General features: G+C 34.8%; 1 protein-coding gene and 1 long non-coding RNA gene across 4 annotated transcripts in view; both read right to left on the bottom strand.

Moving 5' to 3' along the window:
* LOC115229435 (uncharacterized protein DDB_G0283357-like) overlaps positions 1-25,240 on the bottom strand; it is a 114,445-nt gene that overhangs the window by 73,750 nt on the left and 15,455 nt on the right. The window lies entirely within an intron of this gene.
* Positions 650-17,840, bottom strand: LOC118767796. Its single transcript, XR_005003712.1, has 3 exons — positions 17,830-17,840; positions 11,073-11,078; positions 650-739 (listed from the first exon to the last, which is right to left on the bottom strand). It is a non-coding gene; the product is annotated as an uncharacterized LOC118767796 (long non-coding RNA).

Genomic DNA, 25,240 nt, shown 5'->3' with positions numbered 1-25,240 from the left:
AAAATAAGTACCAGCTGAACACTGGGGTCGATATAATTGACTCATCCCCACCTCTCCCAAGCTGTCCTTGTGGCAAAAATTTGAAATTATTATTATTATTATTATTATTATTACTATAACATAACACAAAAATCATTTCCTGATTCAAATAAACATAAAACATCTGACCATAACAAAACAGTTTCATTGCAACATAGATAGTGACACTAAACTTAAACTATGTTAGCCAACCTATTATAACAAATCACAAAGAAACTGAGACTCTAATATACTAAATTCAAATTGCATGTCATTATTGTGACCTTTGTTTATATAGTTGTTTCTGTTCATAGCCGGAGGAATGAATTATCGCATCATTTGTTAGTTTTTATCCTTCATCATCATTATTTAACAACCATTTTCCATGTTGGCATGGGTTGGATGGTCTGACCGACAGCAGCTGGTCAGCTGTCTGTTTCAGTATGATTTCTATGGCTAGATGCCCTTCCTAACACCAACCACTTTACAGAGTGTACCGGATGCTTTTATACAGCACTAGCTTCAGTGTTTTTTTTTTCATGGCACTAGCACACGTTTTTTACATGGCACTAGCACCAATTAGTCCACAAGATTAGGTATGCTCAGCTGAAGAGGAATGCAGACAACATGTCTGTATGCAAGGATGACCACATATTTACTTAGCTCGAGATGTCTTGTCAAGCACAGCAAACTGCCAGAAGTTTTGGTCTCCTGTCATCCCCTCTGCGAGGTCCAACATCTGAAAATCCTCTCACCACTGCATTCAACATCTTCCTAAGTCTACCCCTCCCACATTATGTTCCCTCAACAGTTAGAGCTTCACACTTCTTGATGAAACTGACTTCAGTCATATGCATTACATGACCATATCAATGCAGTCTTCTTTCTCTCTTGCACACTATGTCTGATGCCCCATATACCCAGTTTTTCTCTCAAATCACTTACACTCTTTTGGGATCTTTTCGGTTTGAACGGCAGTTTTTCTAGCGGTGTCATACGAAATTGTCACCCATAATTATGACCCTAGTATCGATTTATTGCATTTCAATCTGTTTTAGGGTTAGGGTTAGGGGTGGGGGGAAGGGTATCTTTTTTTCTTCAGAAATGTAAATAAACCCAATCTGTTTCTTAAACGAGAGACATATTCATACGGCACAGAATGTTTTCAACTCAATAGACGTCATTGATTGATTGAAATTACAGAAATTGAAGAAAAAAACAACAAATATCTTACAAACTATAGAATTTTCTCAATAAAGCCAAGAGAAAAAAATGTTTTATAAACACATTCTACCAGTATACGAAGTTTAAAGGTGTTTAGTTACGTGGAAATTATTTTTAAAAACTGCTGTTCAAACCGAAAAGATCCCTCTTTTGTATATGTACACTGACGTTACCCATCCAGCAGAGCATACTGGTTTCATTTCTTTCAAAACTTCACATGTCCTCAACAGTCACAGCATTAAAACTGAAGAAAGAAATACAGATATCTAATCGTGTCTAAACCAGTGTTTCCAAGCCTGATTTCTATATTTGTCCTCCATGTATAATAAGACAGAAGCAGTCTTATACACAACATAATTTATTGCATATTATTAACTGCCTTATATTAATTTAACCTTATCCTTGTTACAATAAAGCAGCAAATTTGAAGAGTCATTTGAGCATCAGAAAAAATACCTTGCAGTATTTGTTCTTATATCTAAGTTCAAATTTTGGCTAAGGTCAATTTTGCCTTTCCTCTCCTGGGCATCAATAAAGTACCAGTCTAACAGTTGTCAAGATGCTTTACAGTAGATGTTCTGGCTCTTAGCATTCTGATGGCATTGTCTTGATAACACAGGTATTAAACTGAACCAACCCTTGACTCTCCCTTGGCTAGCATTGGTGGAGTTGTGAGGGTAGATTAGCAGACATAGGCATGAAAATATTGGTCAGGTCTTCACCTTGGAAAGAAACTTCCCAAGTTTAAAGAAAATATTCAATTTTAGGAGTGAATTAAAATCTGTGTGTTGCATTTTTCTACTAATCACTCTCGAAGATATTAATAAAATAAGTACCAGTTGTATACAAAGATCAATTTAAGTAAATATAGTATATTTACTCAATTATAAGTCACACTATTTTATAATTGATTTTAACTGAAAAAAAACTGGGATGCAACTTATATACAGGACAAAACAAAAACTATAACCCTTTAGTATTTAAACCAGCCATATCCAGACCAAGTATGCTACCTGTTTTATGTTCAAACCAGCCAGATCTAGCCTCTTGTACCTACCCTACAATGTCATTCTAAAGGTAAACAATCACATCATCGAAGCTATGAGATAATGCATGATTCATTCAAAACAATGTGAGTAAATAAGTATTACATTTGACAAAGGGATCTGAATGCTACAGGGATAAAGGGAAAATATTTTATACCAAGATTTAACACATTAGAGGTGTAGCTTATACACAAACGAATACAGTACCTCTCCTTTCAAAAATATAAATGGCAGTTATTTTAAAGCTTGTTTAAGAATAACAAGGGAACATTTACTAATTCAATAGTCAGAGTAGAGTCAAATTTATCATTAAGGTGGTGTTGACAGGGGTTTCTAGTTTTGCTTAACAGCTTACTTCAAACAGTTGTTGAATAAACCATTAGGCAAACTAGAAGACCCAGTTAACACAAAACTGATAATGTATTGATTTTGTCTACCACTCGCTCAATGTTTGATAAGAAATGTTGATTCTACCAGAAGAAATAACAGCCAAATCTCCTTCACTTCACACTACAAAGTCCTTTTTTTAAAAAAAATACTAAAAAGGACATTGTATAATGTAACCCTTGATTTGCTACATCTGGAAAAAGATGATGACCATAGCTGAAATGCTTTGGGTCATAGGTTTCTGTAATCTTGATTGGGGATGATCAGGAGTTAAACAGAAGCTACAATAACTACAGTAAAATCTCTGTGATAACTTTATCAAGGAAAAAACAGAAGCTTTGTGTGAATACTATCAGAATGACACAGAGAAAAATAGTTTGTCGACAAATAAAGAAATTTTCTGTATGTCAAATATTTTCTGTGTTGCTTTCAGAGAAACATTCCCATAAAGAGAATATTGTTAAAAACATTAAAAGAAAATAAATGAATGAGAAATACAGGTCATGCAAAACACATAATGAGCGATGAACGAAAGAGCTTTCTATAATAAGATGTACTGGTGAAATATAATATGGAAAACATATGTTACTTGTCTAGAGAATGAATGTTTACAAAAAGAGCAGAAGAGAAAAATAAACTTGTTACAAATGTTCTCCAAAGACAGCTAATCAAACTTTCACTACAAAGTTTACAGAGTTAAAAATTTCATATTGTCAAAAGTAATATAAAATAACTACTGAAAAAAAATCAATAAAGTAACCAGTGAAAAGAAAGAGACAGACAGACAGAGAAAGTAAAATATATTTTAATACAGAAAAGTAGATACGTGTTCTAATTTGTAGACCAGTTTTGTACCAGGGTATATAATTTCAAGATAGCCGTAGATTATATGACTTTTGGATAAATAAATTCTCATCTAAATTACACAAAAATGAAAATAACACTGATATCTCAATTTAACAGATATTATATACATATTAAAATTACATAAAATATATTGAAATACTAAAGAGTAAATTTATTCAATAAAATCGTTATTGGCTTCAACCACAGCCTCCAGACAATTTCACAATCTTCTGCAATCCTTCTGGATGGTCTTCCTTTTTAAGTTGGTGAATGCTGCCATAATTCTTGCCTTCAGTTCATCTTTACCAGGAGTTTTGTTCGTCTCTCACTCAACTGCACCCCACACATAATAATCAAGTGGAGTTGCAGCCTGGAGAGTTAGGTGACCAGATGTTAGGAATGATGTGGTCGCAGAAATTGTCTGACAGACATGATTGGGTTCTCCTGTTTGTGTGGCATAGTGCCGAGTCCTGTTGCCAGACATAGAGTCTTTCAGCAACCACCTTCTTGACCAGGGCAGCACTACCTCCTCCAGGCACTTGATGTAGGCCTCCGTGTTGAGACTGAGGCCATGTGGGAAGATGAATGGAGGCATAACATTGCCATCACTAGTGATCACTCCAAACAACATGATATTGACTGGATGTTTGATTTTTTATCAGTCTCAGTACATGTTTTGGGGACATGGCAAGCCAACGGTTGTTCTGTGTTTTCACATCTAATCCTGGCAGAAATTTTTCTCGTCTGAGAAAAACCAAAGCATGTTCGGTTGGAAGGGATGCTTGAGTTTGTTCAAAAGCTTCGTAATGTGGTCTTTCCTCTCATCCTTGATGGCGTGGGATAAAAATTGGCCCTTTCTCATCTTGTATGAGGAATACCAAATATTTTCATGTACTCAGACACACCCATGTCTTTGGAGATGGACCTGATTGACTTAGAGGGATCATTGTCAATTGTGGTCTGGATCTCATCAACAAATTCAGGAGTTCTTTTCTTATCAGAATGATCAGAGTGAGTTTTCCAAATTACCGTACCTTCACAAACACCATTAGATTCATTCACTGCAATGTCCTCAGTTTGACACCCAAACACTCTGAAATGTTTGTATTGAAGTTTCCAGCATGAATGCCATGCAGTACAGCATGTCGTTTCCAAATTTCTGGCAGAGTGAATTGCGTCATGGTGCTGTTTTTCTCATAGATAGTGCCCAACTGACCCTACTATACTGTGTAGTTGACAAAATCAAAAACAAACAATGCACATGCAGGAAATTAAAAATATAAAATGGCAACAATTTATCCATTATACCCTATGTATGTATATATATATAAAACAAAAGGATTCTTCTTTATGCATAAGGTCAAAATCAGTCAGAGAACCTTTCTATCTTTCTGTATTTGAAAACCACATTGAATTGAGAGTAATCTAATAAGGTCACATTAAATAATTTTATTATATATGTATGAAAATGTAATTAAGTTTATTGTAAAAAAAATGTAATTATAAATATTTACATAAGAAATAAAAAATGTAAACTGATTTATTTTTATAACTTTGTATACTTATAATTAACAATCAAGAAATTTTTTTGTAGAAAATCTTGACTTTTACCAAAAGATGGTATACCAGGTTTTAAAAGCAGCAGTTTTGGCTCATAATTTACAAGAGATTTAATTGGATCAAGTGGGTGAAAGCTGATTGAAGGTAGTATTGTTAATATGTAGATAAAAGAATTTTTTTTCAGCAAGAATATATTGGAATGAAGAAAGTTCTAGGGAGTGTCAGTTTTGGGAATGAAGGATGGCATTTAATGTTAAGTACTTTGGTTTTACAGAAAGAAACCAAGTGTGAGAAATTTGAAAGAGAGAAGCAGCTAGAACAAGTATATTTGAAGACAGACAAAATGCAGTCAAGTCAGCAAGCTCTGATGAACAAAGTCTATGAGACCAACATTTGAAGAGGTACAGGAAGTACACAGTATAATGATCACAAAAATAGCTTTCTACTGCTTCTACTGCTGCTGTTGCTGTTGCTGTTGCTGCTGCTGCTGCTGATGATGATGATGTTTAATCCCAGCTCAACCCAATTAGGCAAACTTTAGATCAAAATAATTCTAGCTATGACTAGCCTGTTTTGTTGCACATCACCGTCTATGTGTTACCATTTAAAATAATAGGGAGTAATTTGAGAGAGATTTGACTGTTATTCTTAGTAGGTTGAGTAACTATGTAGAGGTGTTGAGGTTCTCTCATGGAATCCAAAGTGTCAGGGTTTAAAGGAGGACAGCATCCAATAAGAGAGGAGTTCTCCTCAGTGGAGCATATTTATAAGTTTTGGAAATGGTCAACAGATGTTTAAGAGTGTAATAGTTCTCACTTCTAAAATAGACTATGCACATATACATACATGCATGCATGCATACAAGCACACATATAATTGAATGTTTTATCTTTTATTTAAATTACAAAAACACAGCTATGTGAATACCATTATAATCAGATTGATTGAAATTCATTCAACCAATTTCAGTTTTGTGAAAGTTGAATAAAAGAGCATGTATATTGGAATTCAATAGTAGAGATCACTTACAGAAATTAACCTCTACAGAATTAACTTCAATATCAATTAAATCTTGGTATTCTCCACGCAATTCTTTACATAACAAATTGATTATTTCTTACAAGTTGTTAACAAGAGTGAATAGTTTTCATTTTTTTTTTGTATCCATTTATGCAATTAGAAAAGGAATTCCTGACATCATTTTAATAGCTATTACTGTTGTTGTTATTGTTTTATTTTTGTTCAAGGGATTTTTGGTAAAATTATTATTCAGTCTAAGAAGGAGGGAAGCATCCATGATTATGACAAGCCCCTTTTTCACACCAGTGAAATTAATGTCATTAATGTTTAATGTCAACAACTGTAAGTTGATGCTTGTTGGGAAAACACAACAAGGAAGCCTCCACAATTTGCTAGAAATAGCAACCAATTCACATATTACATCCAATCATCTTAAAAAAAGAAAGAGTGAGTTTCAAAAACTAAGAAATAGTGGTCATGGCTAAAATGCTTTTAATGTGGACCTGCTCAACAGGAGCTCACCTGCAAATGAATAACAATATGAACAGGGAGTTGTTGCAGAGAATAGTAATTTAGCAGGAGGAAAGGTAAAGTTAAGTACTAATGTGCATGGTTTGTGGAGTAAGAAACACTTGGGAGGCAACTGAACTTGAAAGGAGACAAAACACAGTTCATTATTTCAGAGAATTATGCACCCTTATAGAAGAAAAAGTGCTATTTGCGTAATGTACAGTAAGATTCACAATGATGATTTGCATTTGATCCTGCTGGTATGTATTAAGAATATATATTCAAATCATCATTTTACATCTCAATTTAAATAATGCCAATTACAATTTTTATAGACTGACAAATATAAGCACTGATCAGCAAACAGTTTTCTTTGTTGAAATTATATATATATATGTATATATATATGTATATATATATGTATATATATATATATATATATATACATATATATATATATATATATATACATATATATTATATATATAATATATATATATATATATATATATATATATACATCATCATCATCATCATCGTTTAACGTCCGTTCTCCATGCTAGCATGGGTTGGACGGTTCGACCGGGGTTCTGGGAAGCCAGAAGGCTGCACCAGGCTCCAGTCTAATCTGGCAATGTTTCTACAGCTGGATGCCCTTCCTAACGCCAACCACTCCGTGAGTGTAGTGGGTGCTTTTTACGTGCCACCTGCACAGGTGCCAGGCGAGGCTGGCAACGGCCACGGTCAGATTGGTGTATTTTATGTGCCACCGGCACGGAAGCCAGTTGGTATACACACACACATACTGTGATTGTTGTAGCTTAGTATTATTGAAAGTGATTGCACTTTGAGAGTGTTAACTGGAGAAGATAAAGTGAAGTTATCACTTTGGTTGTGATCCAGTAACAAGACTTTCTTTTCCCCACTCTCACACAAACGACAAGGGTCAAAACCTCAGATATGGCAACTGAATTTATCAAATTTTTCTAGAAATCTCACATAAACTAATTGTTTTCTCAAATTTTGGTTTTTACACTGTCTTTCAAATATTTGCTAAAAATAGGAATAATAAGTTTGGTAAATTTACTCTATTTCACTCTAACCCAAATTGCTAAACTTTTACAAGATCCACTCCCAATACTAACTATATATTATACAAAGCAGTTTTTATCAACCACTTCCACCAAGATACATATATTTAGGCAATGTACTTCATTATTTTAGCTACAGCTGTAACTCTTGCATATTTGTTGAAAATTTCACTTTTTGTGTACACAGTGTTTGCACTCTGCATCCAAAACAAAGATCCTTCTCGGATGCTATAGCACTTTGGAAGTTCCTGCTACTAATCAATCTTGACTATGTCCACTATAAAGACTTTTACTAAGACACATTATTCCTTATTTCAAAACATTTATAGATATCCAACAAAATATACAAAGAATTAGTTTGAAATAATTTTTAAATGTCTGAAATGTTCATTTATGAAACAGAAATGCTTCAATTTATTCCACTTCACAAATTCACCATACTTCAATTTCGATTATAAAACTAAAATTATATTCTCTTGAAATTTAATTATTCCTTATTGTTACAATGCACTCTCCTTCTTTATATATTAGTAGACACATGTCTAGTTACTATCTAATAAAAATGACTTCTTTCACAAGATTATACCATTAGGAAATTATCGTAATGACAAAGATAAAACCGATGGTTAATATTGTATAGTGAGTGGAAGGATGGTGTGGCAAAAGCATGTGACATTTATGTATGTGTATTTACATTCTGAGTTCAAGTACTGACAGAGTTGTATTTACCTTTCAAGGGTCAATAAAATAAGTGCCAGTAGTAGATGAGGGTTAGTTCTAATGACATTATTTCTTTCCTAACAAAGTTAGAAATCAATTATTTAACCAAGAGTTTCAATAATATGTGAAGCCACATAAACAAAAATGTCTGGCCATAAATATGATTGGTAATGAGTAGATCAATCAGTTGGTTAGTAGATCACAGAGATGGACTGAAATTACTATTGAGATGTAAAAAAATTAGTTGACACCTTAAGTAAGCAGCAAATGTTCACGTAGTACCGTGACTAGCCATGTTGAAGAACATAGTATGAAAAAAAAGTTAAAAAAACATACATTTACACAAGCGGCAATTTTACAAAAAAAAACAAAAAAGGAAGAAAGAGGGAGAGAACGCAAGATAAAAGAATTATATTAAAGTAGGTTGTTTTGAAATGTTTAAAATTGGTGTAAAAAAGCTTATTTTATGCATGTAACTAATTCTAATAATGTATATAAATAGATTCGTTCATGTTGCTATTTCAGACCTTCATGTTAAAGACTCACCTACATATATTACAAATATAACTTCCTTTGTTGTGCTTGTTTGGTAAATGATTTTATGTAAGGTCATGTGTTGAAACTAAATCAAATACATTTCGGTAAAGTCATTCGCATTAGTCCTTAAAATACACATACATTGCTGTTTCACTTTCATTTCATTTATTTTTTTTTTTTTTACAATAGTATCAATGACTTTCATAGAACAATTTATATTCTGTCACTTGACAGTATCTATTAGAAATCACTTGGTATATAAACTGAGACATTTCTTATTACTACTGAGATTTACCTTCCTGTTTCTTTTTTTCTCTTCTCTCCATTTTTCTCATATATACACGCATTCTCTCATTCTAACAATCTCTTTTACAACAATGTCCATTAGCTTATCATAATTGCTTATTTCTTTTATTTTTACTGTTTCTTTTTGTAGTTTTGTTTTGTCTTGTGACTTTGTTGTAAAAGAAAGAAATAATGATAAAGCTGAGATGATTATAACAGTGTATGTATGTTTTAAATAGCTAATATGACTCTACCCCATTGATCAAAACTTAATAATTTTACAACACAAGCTATGGTAAAAGTGTTTTGCTCAAGCACTTCATTATTAGGATGTGCATCCACTCAATTTCTGATCATCTAACTTGAATAAAAGTGACCTTAAGAACAAACCCCATCAATGACCATTCTTAGATAAAATTTAAACTATTGTAATTCTTTGTTAGTGCTAGTATCAGTTCCTTTCTATTTCCTAACTGTAAAACTGTAGTAGCACTCAAGAAATATAATTTGTTCAATAACAAGAGTTCAACTTACAGGGGATATAATTCAGTAGGTTGTCTGAACAAAGGAATTCTGTCAGATTCACTTAATAATATATTTTTTTTTAATTCCATAAAAACTGTGATGACAATATTGAAAATGATAGATAGTCACATTAGTTCCTATATTGTATCTTATTTTATGCTTCATTGCTTTGGCTTCAAATCTTACCAGAGGCCTTACCTTAGTAAATAAAATGAGAGCATACAATATATTGGAGCTTAATACCATGAACAATATCCCTTCCCTTACAAAAAGAGGTATTGAGGTATATCAAAAGAAATAATTACTTCCATTAGATGTTTACAATAAGAACATTTTGTTGTATGTGAAAGCTATTGATTTCTTCCCTTTTTGAATATACAAAAGCAAGCTTACTGTTCCGTAAGCAGATCAAATTTTCTGCAACCCATCTCTTCATTGCAGCACCACTGAAGATTTTGTTTCCATGCAGTTTAACTAAGGCAAGTCAACCTAAGAGAGACCATTTATTTCCATGCTAAACATGTAAGAAAACTTCAGCTCTGTAACTGAAACTGAGAAAGCAGATTTCAATTGTAATGCTTCAGCTGTTTGCAGCATTGAACTTGTACTGATTTACAACTAAGTAAAGTATACCATTGTTTTATTAGTTAGGCTAATGAATAAGGGCAGCAGCCATAGCTTTCCAAGATACAGATAACTGGATAACTGGGGAAAAGTTAATGAGATGTGCGCAAGTATAGCTGTATGGGTAAGAAGTTTATTTCGTAGTCCCAGGTTCAATCCCACTACATAGTACATTGGACAAGGGTTTTCTAGCAAGACTTGTGAGTGAAATTGGGTAACAAAAACTGAATGGAAGCTCATTGGAAGGACTATATTTGATTAATGGTTTCTCTTCTTTTCTCATCACCAGTTTTAATGGCCCTGTAAAGGTTAATGGGTACAATCCTTCCTCTTCTATCTAGGCCATAAAAAAGTTAATGTTTAGTCTGAATTCTTGTTAAGTGGCTGAGAGAAGATCATGAGCATGGGATGTGTGCCAAAGGTTGTAGTAAAAGGAAAGAAAGATCAGGAAAAGTGTTTAGTGCAGAAAGAAAGAGTGTAAGGAAGAAGAGAATCAGATACAACAGAAATTTAGCAGATCTCTAATGCAAGGCGAATCTGTGCATTGTACAGAATTAACAGTTGTGTTAAGAGCTGAAGTATTTTCCAGCTCTTAAAAGGAAAACCAAAGCCACTATGAAGCAATTTAAACAATCTGAAATAAGTGTAGTCACCTTGAAAGAAAAGACAAGATACAAACCAGCTCCTTTAGGTGGGGGTTGGGAGTAGACTGATGTATTATTAACTCAGCGACCTATCTCTCCTAGATTTTCTCTAATAACTGCTTATCTACACAGTAAATTTATCTTGATCATGCTTTACTTTTCAGTATCAAATGACACTGATTGTTATATTACATATCTCTTTTTTATCCATATATATATAGATATATACATATATATATATACACACACACACCACACACATATATGTATGTATACAGCGTACATACATTTCCAACATTTAGCACACACACTGCAGTGTGTAACATTCCAGTTTCCATGGTAATCATATTATAACGTGTTCTCTCTCAGTCAATGCTTTAATTGGAACAACTGACAAGAAATCAACTTTTTCTACACCAGTAATTACCATAAATTTGATAGTAATGTCACAACAGATCCATACCACCTCTGCTGTGTAATTAGAAAGTCTATTGCCATCACAATTGTCAATAGAATACTAGGCATATTATTTCTTGCATAGTTTCCAACGCTAATAATGCAATTTTATTTTCTGACATTATTGATTCATTTCAAAACTATGTGGTTTTGATTATACTTTTGGTTTTTTTTTATGGAAATAATAGCACAGCTTTGTAACAATTTGCATCACTGACTTGCTATAAATTAGCCTTTGTTTTATCTATATTCACCATGTAGACACAGAACTTGCAATAAATTAGCTTTTCTTTTCATGTATATTCTTCATGTAGAATCATAGAGAACACTAACCAATTAACCAACTAACAAATGTGAAAGTTTCTGTATAGACATTCAGCTTGCTAACATGACAGCTAGACCTCTTTTAACAAATTTGCTACTTTTTAAATACATATCATGCATTTTTGTCCTAGATTTTAAGATAGTATTCCTCAAAAATGTACAAGATTATCATATCAAAAACGTTGCTGAAAAAAAACATTTGGCATAAACTGGGCAATTTATGTCTGTTCAAATTACAACTAATCTTTGTAATAAGATCTTTTTTCACAATGGAGTAAGTACAACATATTTAGTGCAGTGGACCAGCAAGTCACACCAAATAGATCTGATCCAACACAACTCACACACATGACTAAACCAGATATGTGGAGAGATATGTCAGTGAGTTCCAAATTATGTCATAAGCAACGCTTCATTATCATTAACCCTTTTGTTATCATATTTCTATTGAAATACACTTACCTTTGTTTCAATTAACTTTTAAAATAACAAATAATTTAGTAAAATAACTTTTTTGTTCAGTTCTATATTTTAGAGATGAGGAATTATGTACATTATTTACATTCGATGGATATTTGTCCTCATCTTGTTTGTTGTTAACACAACGTTTCGGCTGATATACCCTCCAGCCTTCTTCAGGTGTCTTGGGAAAATTTCGAACCTGGGTTCTCATTCCTAAGGTATTTTTCAATGTTATTATTGGGCATATGGCATAGTGGTTAAGAGCACGGGCTACTAACCCCAAAATTCCAAGTTCGATTCCAAGCAGTGACCTGAACAATAATAATAATAACATCGAAGAATACCTTAGGAATAAGAACCCAGGTTCGAAATTTCCCCAAAACACCTGAAGAAGGCTAGAGGGTATATCAGCCAAAATGTTGTGTTAACAACAAACAAGATGAGGACAAATATCTGTTGAATGTAAATAATGAACTCTTTTGTTATTAAACCAGTGTTTGGAACAAATTAACATACAATTTTGAAAGAAGATTTAATTCAGACCCCTTTAAAACAAGAAGATTGTGTCATAGAACCAGGAACAGTCTCAAGCAGATTGTTTATTGCTTAACTCTTTTATATAAAAACTAGCAGTATCGCCCGGCGTTGCTCGGGTTTGTAAGGGAAATAACTATAAAGCATTTTTGAGAGTTATAGCAAAAAAATGCATTAAAAATGGAAAAAATATGATGGTAAATTTTTTTTTAAATCGTTGACTCATCGTAAACATTTTTAGAAAGTTACTTCCCTTATATTTAAAAAAATATGCATTAAAATGGAAAAAAAATGATGGTTAATTATTTTTTAAATCGTAGACTCATCGTAGACGCGCGCTAATACCCAGAAGGGCTCGATATGAATCACGACTATAAGATACCAGGCTTTGGTTAAACTGCACCGCAAAATGTGGGAGTAGTTAGGAATCTAAATCGGAGTAGACAGACACACAACCTTACTTTTATATATAAAGATGTATTTGATATAGATGTATAATAAAAACGGTAAAAATAAACTGTTGGAAAATGAAATGTAAAATACTGACTTTGTTCAGAGCAATCTAGAACAATAAAAGAATCCCTTAGTGGAAGTTGTAGAATTTTAAGAGTTTAAAATTCTGTTTTCAATTCACTATAAAGAATTAAGCAATGAACAATACTTTCCTTATACTTCCGTAACTTTTATACAAGATATATGTTAACCACATGATATCATTTCATTTCATTGTCCACTTTCTATGCTCGCATGAGTTAGACAGAATTTGTTGAGGTACATTTTCTATGGTCGGATGCCCTTCCTGTCACCAACCATCACCTATTTCCAAGTAATGTAATATTTCCACATGATCAGATGAGACATGTTTTCATTGGATACTGAAAATGACACTATTTGTATGACTGTGACACTCATTTATAACTATCATGTGACATCAAGACAGTAACATACACACACACATATACATATATATATATATATGTATGTATGTATGTATGTATGTATGTATGTATGTATGTATGTATGTATGTATAAATTAATAATAAGGAGAACAGAGATTTATATAAACTGGATATATTAATCTCTGTACTCATAATAAATTTATTATTTCTTCTCTACCAACAACATGCAGTCTCTATAGAGACATATGGATTTACTGATGTGAAGATCTACTGAGGATAGTGAAATAAACTAACCGAAGCTTTTCTATGCTCATGGAGGCTAGCCAGCATTGATTGTATATCCCTACTAGCTTAATTTGGAAGTTCTTGAGGAGACCTACTGAGCCAAGTACGTCAACACCAACATCAAAATAAAAATCAAATGGAAATTGTTGTTAAAATACCCGTGCCGGAGACACGTAAAAAGCACCATCCGAATGTGGCAGATGCCAGCGCCGCCTGACTGGTGTCTGTATCGGTGACACGTAAAAAGCACCAACCGACCGTGGCCGTTTGCCAGCCTCCTCTGGCCCCTGTGCCGGTGGCACAAAAAAAACACCCACTACACTCACGGAGTGGTTGGTGTTAGGAAGGGCATCCAGCTGTAGAAACACTGCCAGATCAGACTGGAGCCTAGTGCAGCCTCCTGGCTTCCCAGACCCCGGTCAAACCATCCAACCCATGCTAACATGGAAAACAGACGTTAAACGATGATGATGATGTTATATATATATATATATATATATGATGGGCCTCTTTCAGTTTCTGTCCACCAAATCCACCCACAAGGCTTTGGTTGGCTCAGGGCTGATAGAGAAGACACTTGCCCAAGGTACTACTGAGTAGGACTAAACCCAGAACTATGTGGTTGGGAACCAGATTTCTTACCACAAGGCTATACTTGTATCTATTATCTTACTTACAATTTATACATGTCAATATAAGTAAGCTCTTGTTTTTGTTTTTTTTTTACGATAAATTCCATCAATAATTAACGACAAGATATATCTATTAATAATTGTAAGTAAAGTTTTGATATAACCATGTAAATAAATAAGCTACACGTGAATGACATAAATAAAATGCAGGATAAAACATTGAAATAATCGTACTAGAAAAACAACAAAAACAATCAAGAAATGTTTAGAAAACACATCATTGTTTTGTCATGATCAAAAAGAGAGAAAAATAGTGGATTAAAAACAGAAATTTTAAATCTTTGAAAATTCCACAACTTGCACTAATGGATTCTTTTATTGTTCCAGATTGCTCCAAGCAAAGTCGGTATTTTCCATTTTGTTTCCCAACAGTTTATTTTTACTGCTTTTATTATACATCTATATCAAATACATTTTTTTACAAACATTTCATTTGGAAATACTAATCTATATAATCTTCATGCTATCGTCAAATTTTGCTCCTGCTGCATTTAACAACTTTTGTTTTTTGTTTTATTTTATTTTTGTTGTCTTTTTTTTTCATTCTGACACGAGATGATGAATTTGTATTCAACATTTTACCATACATCTCTTTTATTTGAGAAGTTCAACATTCTCAGATCTGACCTAACTATTTTCAACCAAGTCTTTCTTTGAATATATGTATCACAAATAATCTTCACTACCAACTCTAAACCAAAGAAGCCCTCTATAAACCAAAAAAAAAAAAAAACTATGTGATTGCTCAACATGCTAGCAACAACAACCAAATCTTCCTCACCTCAGCTTATTCTCTTAAAAATGGAAAGGCAAGTAAAATAATGTTCTCTTAGATAAACAGAGAGAAAAAAGAAAAATAGTCCATATGGAATGCTTTACATCATCTCTCCTGGATTAGTGCTAAACTGGGGTTAAACAGCAATAACAACAGATTTTAGGGAGGGTTTTTTTTTCCATTTTTTATTATTCAGCATGTACCATCTAATTACATTACATTTCCAAACCAGTACCATGACCATTCCAGAAATCAGTAACTAATTGCCTTTGCTATCCATTAACTTTGCTATCCATACACATCAACACAGCACATTTTCACTGAGATCATCAGTCATATCATCATCATCATCTTTTAACGTCCGCTTTCCATGCTAGCATGGGTTGGATGTGTGACTGAGGGAATTAATTTTATTGACTAATAATGTCCATGGTTGGTGGAGCTATGTACAAACATTAGCAGTAATACGCTTTAGGGAAATTGGCAATTTTGATCATTGATTCCACAGAAGTTCCTCTGCCAAGCATTGTACAAGTGTCACCATTGGTCAGTGGATGAATGTTTCAGCAATACAGCACATCCATCACAATGCTTCTCAAGGTTTCACCTATAATCCAAGACCAGGTGGCTGTGAGGTGCTATGCTTTGCCAAAGGGCAATCCATGTTTAGCCCCAGATGTTTTATTTCTATATTCACCATTAACACTTGTATCTAAAGATCATCCCTCTATTTGCTACCTGGGGACACATCATGTGCGAGTTCTATTTCGCAATTCAATCCCGCTAATTTAATCCTTTAGCATTTGCATTACTTATTTATTTGCATTACTTATTTATTCACAGTATTTTCAATTAATCATTTATCATCTTGTAGCAGAAAGATTCAATGATGTGATTGCATATTTTCAAAATGATGTTGTAGGGTAGGTGTTACAGGCAAGATTTGGCCAATCTGAATATAAAAGAGGTTGACTATTTGAGCTAGATATGGCTGGTTTATATGGTTAAAATAACAGCTAAACTTCCCTAAAATTACTCCCTACTATCTTAATAAAAGAACACATTTAATAAAGCAATCCTGGATAATAGGATTAATAAACTTGTGTCCTCAACATGATCTTATTACCTTTCTTTACACTCCATTACTACTATGAAATCATTGTCTATCCTTTTACAATCACCCTCCTTATGTCCATCATTCAACAACTCAGAGGACCGTTCGCATCATCATCCTCCTTTCTACATCCACTATATCTTGATTTCTCTTTTTTACTTTTTGTTCTCTATCACATAAATATGAAGGTAAAGTTTGCATATGTATGCCTGTGTGGTTAAGAAGCTTGCTTTGCAACTGTGATTTCAAATCCAGTACAGCTACATGCCACTTTAGGCTATTGTCTTTTAATATAGCCTTGGAGCAATGAATACATTTGGTAGACAGAAGTTGTGGAAGCCCATTGTGTGTGTGTGTGTGTGTGTGTGTGTGTGTGTGTGTGTGTGTGTGTGTGTGTGTTCCCCTCAATTGTTTAACAACCAATGTTGGTTTGTTTATGTCCCTGTTAGTTCAGCAAAAGAGACCTATAGAATAATTACCAGACTTTAAAAAAGAATAAGTAAAGGCTAATTTATTTGACTAAAACCCCTCAAGGTGGTGCCTCAGCAAGATCACAGTCCAATGATTAAAACAAGAAAAAGAAAGAAAGAAAAAAAGAAAGAAAGAAAGAGAAAGCAAACAGAACAAATAGACACACACACACACACACACACACACACACACACACACACATGCATTATATGAGGTCAATGTTTCAAACCCAAGTCCAGCCCTGATCAAACAGACCTATGATCAAAGGACATTCCAGTAGCGACCATTCAGTCTTTTATTCAGATATGGTGTATCAAGCAAGGCCATCATTATCCAATGTGCTTTTTCCTTTTTCCCATCAAATAATGGTGTGGTTTAATGGAGAATTGGCTGCTATTTCTAGAGATTGAACAACCACATAGAGGCTTTCTCACTGCTTAAACTGTGTCCACAGTGGGGTCTGTTTAGCAGCCAAAGAAGTCAACAGCTTATATTTTGTCACTGGCATGGTAATGTGTCACGGGGTAAAAATACTTAGGTTACAATATCCCAGAACACCTAACTATAAATATAAGCCATAGAGAGGTATACTCAACCACTATAGGCAACTAAATAGCTTACAACCCTGAGATGGTATCCTTATCTCAGTCTTAGAAAATTACATGCAGTAGACTACCAGCATCATATCCCAAAGAATATTTATTTCTCATCTACTTAACACTTGGTATAAACTAGAAACTCTTACCCTTCAATTTGGAAAAGATTTATTGTCTTAGTAACTATCCCTATTTTACATGGTTTGTGTTTTCTTAAATTTGGTTCATTTTCAATACGAAACAAAGGAAACAGCTTCAAGAATAAATAATATATATATATATTTGCCAGCCTCGCCTGGCCCTCGTTGCCAGCCTCGCCTGGCCCTCGTGCCGGTGGCACATAAAAAGCACCATCCGTTCGTGGCCGTTTGCCAGCTCTGTCTGGCACCAGTGCGGGTGGCACGTAAAAAGTACCCACTACACTCACGGAGTGGTTGGCGTTAGGAAGGGCATCCAGCCGTAGAAACACTGCCAGATTTGACTGGGCCTGATGAAGCCTTCTGGCTTCACAGACCCCAGTAGAACCGTCCAACCCATGCTAGCATGGAAAACGGACGCTAAATGATGATGATGATGATGATGATGATATATAAACAAAGGTAATTTTTATCAGCAATGTTTTTGATGAAGAGAAGGATAAATCTTTGTTTCTGAATCTTAAGTCTGCCTCCCTATTATCACCACTGCCACCACCACCACCACTACCACAATATCTCCCTCCACCACCTAAATCAAATCTATCATAATCTTAATTCTGAACTACTAATGTCTGGTAATTGAAATGTAATAAATGTAATGTAGATGTATTGCTATGTTGGCTTGAATTCCCACCCTTCCCTCTTCTTCTCAGGCTCTGCCCCTCTCTCTCTCTCTCTGTATCACTTTTCCCTACAACCATTCTCTTATTTTCAGTTTGTCTTTCTGCGTCTTTCATGCTCGCAAATAAACCTATATACAGAAATTAACAGTAAAATATATAAGCAAAATGCATGCAAACTCCCACACATGTACACAGTGGCACATACATTCATGTGTGTGTGTGTGTGTGTGTGTGTGTGTGTGTGTGTGCAAAACACTAATAACACAGAGCAAAATATAAACATAAAATACAGGAAGATAAAAGAAAAAAATATTCTAAAATAAAGGTGGGGTCTGTTTAGGATTCCTTGAAATTATATAACAAATGAAAAGAGAGCTAGAAGCTAGTGTGGAAACATAAGACATCAGATGTAAGTCAATATTATAAAGACAGAAAAGAGTATAAGGAAGATGCATTGTCAGAGATGAGATGGAAACAAAATATGGTTTAGAGCTTGCTTAGTGATATAACATACTATTTATGTATAGCTGTGTGAATGTGTGCATACACATATATTTGCACATAAACGTGAATAGGCAGAGATGCTCAAATGCACCTATATATATATACAGGTATATATATGGATATACATATATGCATGCCAAACAAAAATCCATTTGATTATACAGAAACATGTTTTGACACACAATTCAAACACACAGGCACATGCGTGTGTTTACACACACACATATATGCACATACTGTTCAAAGACCCTTCTTTTACTGTTACACTTCCTTTATTTTGTTTCATTATATATTCATTCATACATTCATACATCAATAGCAGTACCTATCTATATACACATTCAATTATGCATATTTGCATGTATCTCTACACACACACACAGACTTAGACAAACTTAATTTTATCACACACACACACACACACACACACACACACACACACACACACAGGCTTAAAACATTTAATTCAAATACACACATACAATATCACATACATGCGGAGGTTACAAAGAATGGTTTCCTTTAAATGATAATGTTGTTTAGCAACTGCAATATTATCTGCAAACCTGTATACAATGAAACTGGTGCATATTCATGCAACATTTTGCACATATTCTACAGAGTAAGCATGCATGCTTCAAATAAGTTGGACATTTTTTTTTCCCAGAGTTAATTAAGAGAAAATGAAAATACATTTAAATATATATTTAGGTGCAGGTGTAGTCATATGATAAAGAAGTTTCCTTCACAGTCACGTGGTTTTTAGTTCAATCTCACTGCTCAATGCATGGGCAACTCTCACTGAAGCCTCAGGTTGACCAGTGGCTTCTGAGTGTGTGTGTGTGTGCGTGCTTGCATGAATGTGTGTGTGTGTGTATATATAGAAATAAAGGCGGCGAGCTGGCAGAAACGTTAGCACGCCGGGCGAAATGCGTAGCCGTATTTCGTCTGCCGTTACGTTCTGAGTTCAAATTCCGTCAAGGTCGACTTTGCCTTTCATCCTTTCGGGGTCGATAAATTAAGTACCAGTTACGCACTGGGATCGATGTAATCGACTTAATCCGTTTGTCTGTCCTTGTTTGTCTCCTCTGTGTTTGGCCCCTTGTGGGTAGTAAAGAAATATATATATAGAAATATGTATTTATATATATATATATATATATATATATGCACACACACACATTCATGCTCACACACACACACACATATATACATACATTCACACACACACACACACGCATATACATATATATTGGGTCATCCCATCAATAATGTGGATTTTTTTCAATTGCATGAACTAAACATCAGAGGGGGATGAGGTAAACTACCTGCGTCAACTTGCTATAAAAGCAGGTAGTAATTTTACCTTGTCCTTATTCTTAGTGCAGTTTGATTTTAACAGTTATTTTTTCAAAGCTATAATGGAAGTGACAAAGGAGCATATTCAACATATTTTGCTTTATGAGTTCAATAAACATAACAAGGCAATGAAAAGTGTGAGAAATATTAATGCAGTCTATGGGGATCGGACAATAATCATAAGCCAGTGTCAACAGTGGTTTCAGTAATTCTGAGCCAGAAACTACAGCCTAGAAAACAAGCCTCATTCTGGAAGATCTGCAGAACTTGACGAGGACGTCCTGCAAACCTTGGTGGAACAAAATCCCATTGTAACTGTTGAGGAACTAGTGGAAAAGCTTGGATTTGGTCAGTCATCTGTCCATCAACACCTGTGTGCCATCAAAAGATTCAGCAAATTGGGTCAATAGGTTCTTCACAAACTTTCCAAGTCTAATCACACGCAGAGAGTGAACATGTGCTTTTCTTTGCAGTCATATCTCAGGAATGAACCCTTTTTGGACCAAATAGTGACTGAATATAATTTCTTAATCCTTATACCAAACTCAGTAAAGCTAATAATGCTTAACACCAGTTCTTGTAATGTTAAACAGATGCCAATCTATCTCTGAAAATCTTTCGGTAAAACCTGAAATACATTCTGACACAGTTATGTGAAGTGAGGCAAATAGGTTAAGTGCTCTTGCCAGAGACTCAGCAAACTAATTGTAGAAGATATAAACATTTTACTATTGTTTATACACAAGTAAACTTTATCAAGGTAAGCCTGTGATTAAAAGCATTAGTCATGCGCTTCCTCTTTATTTTATTCAAACATAGTGTATCTATGCAATGACATTATCATATTCATTCTTAATACATTCTAGCAGATAGCAATGTTAAGATGCTAGCTGCTGTTGAGTTTCTTCATTGGAAGTTGATGCTCAAAGCACATCAGTTCATTGGGGTAAGGTGACTTTAGGCGCAGGAGTGGTTGTGTGGTAAGTAGCTTGCTTACCAACCACATGGTTCTGGGTTCAGTACCACTGCATGGCACCTTGGGCAAGTGTCTTCTACTATAGTCTCAGGCCGATCAAAGCCTTGTGAGTGGATTTAGTAGATGGAAACTGAAAGAAGCCAGTCGTATATATGTATATATATGTGTGTATGTGTCTGTGTATGTGTGTGTCTGTGTTTGTTCCCTCAACATCGCTTGACAACTGATGCTGGTGTGTTTATGTCCCCGTCACTTAGTGGTTCGGCAAAACAGACCGATAGATTAAGTACTAGGCTTACAAAGAATAAGTCCTGGGGTCGATTTGCTCGACTAAAGGCAGTGCTCCAGCATGGCCGCAGTCAAATAACTGAAACAAGTAAAAGAGTAAAAGAGAGTATGTTAACTGCTGTTGAATTTCTTCATTGGAAGTTGATGTTCAAAGCACACCAGTTCATTGGGGTAAAGTGACTTTGGAACACTAGTATTTCGACCTTGTGTATTTTTTCAGCAAAACAAATAATAATAATGAAGATGGCGCAGGAGTGGCTGTGTGGTAAGTAGCTTGTTTACCAACCACATGGTTCTGGGTTCAGTCCCACTGCATGGCACCTTGGGCAAGTGTCTTCTACTATAGCCTCGGGCCGACCAAAGCCTTGTGAGTGGATTTGGTAGACGGAAACTGAAAGAAGCCCGTCGTATATATGTATATATATGCGTGGTGTGTTGTGTGTCTGTGTTTGTCCCCCTAGCATTGCTTGACAACCGATGCTGGTGTGTTATGTCCCCGTTACTTAGCGGTTCGGCAAAAGAGACCGATAGAATAAGTACTGGGCTTACAAAAGAATAAGTCCCGGGGTCGAGTTGCTCGATTAAAGGTGGTGCTCCAGCATGGCCACAGTCAAATGACTGAAACAAGTAAAAGAGTAAGAGTAAAAGAGAGAGTATGGGTTACATTAAATATTCTTCTCAATGCCACAGATTTGCTTGTCAGTTGCTTGACTGTAACCAGTTGAGCATGTCCCTTAGTGGCTGACAATATGCACATCTCTGATCATGAGCAGGAGTAGCGGGGAAGCAGCATAGCCATGTGTTGAGAGGGATTCTTTGGAGTTTGAATAATTAATTCCTGGAAACATGAGTGTTTTGTTCGTCATCCTTAAACAACCCTTATTCAGGGACCTTTTGAGTTGAATGGACTACCAGACCAGAAGAAAATTCTAACCAGGCCCCACCTGCAAGGTCATGCACTATTTATCTTGATATGAAATCAACATGTCACACATATTTGGTTGCGATACATGAGCCTGGTGTACCCTTATAGGATGGGCAGTCATGATGGGTATATTGGGCTTCATATATTTGTACTCCGGTGTCACTTTGATGGCATGTGCTACTCTCTCACTCAATGATAACACCACTAATAATAATTCTCTTTGTTATAGGCACAAGGCCTGATTTTGGGGGTGGGGAGGTGGAAGTCAAATATATCAATCCCAGTGTGCAACTGGTACTTACTTCATCAACTCCAAAAGGATGAAAGGCAAAATCGACCTGAGTGGAATTTGAACTTGTAATGTAAAGATGGATGAAATTCCACTAAGCATTTTACCCAGCATGCTAACGATTCTACCAGCTTGCCACCTTTTTATTATTATTACAACAACAACAACAAAGATAATAAAATTAATAACAGTTTGAAATTTTGGCACAAGGCCAGCAATTTCAGAGGAGAGTGTATGTCGATTGCATTGACCTCAGTGCTCAACTGGGACTTTACTATATTGACTCTAAAGGGAGTGAAAGGCAAAGCTGACCTAAGCAGGATTTGAACTCAAAATATAAAAATTTGGAACAAATACTACAAATACTAATCTAATGTTCTAAGGATCTTCCAAATTACCACCTTGAAAATCATTATTATAATTCTTTCCAATATAGGCACAAAGCCTGAAATGACACTGACCTCCAGTACTTGGCTAGTATTTTATTTTATCGATACGGAGAGGATAAAAAATAAAGTCTACAGCAGTATTTGGAATCAGAATGTAAAGAGTCAAAAGAACCGCCATTAAGTATTTTTTCCAATATGCTAATAGTTCAGTTGAGTGATTAAGAAGTTCAGTTTGCAACCTTGGTGTTTTTGGTTCAGTTCTACAGTGGAGCATCACGCAAGTATCTTCTACTATAATCTCAGGCTGGTCAATGCCTTATAAATGAACTTGGCAGATGGAAACTGTACAAAGCCAGTCATATATGTATGTGTGTGTGCATGTATGTACACTTGTGCATCTGTGTGACTAAAAAACACTTTTATTTGAAAAATAGGTAAGCAACAGGAAGGGCATCTGGCTGTAAAACAATGCTTCAACAATGTGCATTCATCTAACCCAGGGGCACGGAAGCTCCTGCCCATGGGTGCAGGCTGGCATACTTGTATGTACAAAATATAGTAAATTTTTCAGTTATAAAATTTATACAATATTTGTATGCCTATTTGCAACAATAGGTCACATTTCCACTACAAATTAAAACAGTGGCACCTTGGGCAAGTGTCTTCTACTATAGACTTGGGCTGACCAATGCCTTGTGAGTGGATTTGGTAGACGGAAACTGAAAGAAGCCCGTTGTATATATGTATATATATATATATAATATATATATATATATATATATATATATGGGTGTGTGTGCGTGTATGTTTGTATGTCTGTGTTTGTCCCCCCAACATCGCTTGACAACCGATGCTGGTGTGTTTATGTCCCCGTAACTTAGCGGTTTGGCAAAAGAGACCGATAGAATAAGTACTGGGCTTATAAAGAATAAGTCCCAGGGTCGAGTTGCTCGATTAAAGGCAGTGCTCCAGCATGGCCGCAGTCAAATGACTGAAACAAGTAAAAGAGTAAGACTCGAATGGAAAATTGTCCAGTAATTGCCATTTGAATGGAAATTTTGTTTTCACTATAAAACGACATACTGTTATGTTTGTACCACCCCACTTGAGACTCAACTACACTCTAACTGAAAAATATAGAACACCTCATAGATAATATAAAACATCCTAAATTCAGTAACAAGGTTAATGAAAATGTTACATGTTAATTTAATGTCTTAAACTTATCTTTATTAATGTGTCTTGAATTATACATACATATATACTGTAAATCCTCAAGTATAATCCGCACTTTTTTCCCAAAATTTAAAGGTCAAAATCTCTAGTGCGTACTATATACAAGGTTAAAAATGAAAATTATTTTCTAAGCAATGTCTGAGTCTCTATTTTCTGTCTGGCAATGTTTATTCAGACGCATTTTGTGATGTCAGGCGCGAAAATACCTTCAGCTAAGCCTGAAAGCAATGAAGTCATAAAAGAATCATCCATAACTTGCAGTAAGCAACATTTATTAAACATTATTACTGTTATTTCTTTATTTTCTCCAAACAAAATGCACGAAAAAGCTACACATTTGGATTATGTTATATATATACAATAATAATAAAGGACGTTATATAGACCTCCTTGACTCAAGTTAGAGAAGGGGTGCGTATTATACACAAGGTTTAGGTTTTTCAGAGGTACAGCCCCCTAGAAATCCCCTGTGTATTATATTCAAGGGCAAACTATACTGGAGGATTTACGGTATACAAGATTTACACAACATAAGAGTTAGAACTTGTGATCCGCCCGCAGACCTTTTACTTTGGAAATTTTTGCCCGCTGCACTTTCCCCACTTCTGATCTAACCCATTCTATCAGGGAAAACAGATCTAAATTGAACAAATGAAGAAACAAATGAATTTCTAAGTAAAACAAGGCCACAAAATTTGGTGGAGAAAGAATGTAGTCAATTTAATCATCCTTAATACTTGGCTGCTACTTATGTTATCAACTGCACTGGATTGAAAGCAAAATCAACCTCAGATCCTGTCAGGAATCTG

This window comes from Octopus sinensis, linkage group LG2 (genome assembly GCF_006345805.1).
Source record: "Octopus sinensis linkage group LG2, ASM634580v1, whole genome shotgun sequence".
Classification (NCBI taxonomy): Eukaryota; Metazoa; Mollusca; class Cephalopoda; order Octopoda; family Octopodidae; genus Octopus; species Octopus sinensis.
The sequence above is the reverse complement of the archived record's forward strand: the minus strand, read 5'-3'. Positions and strand labels throughout refer to the sequence as shown.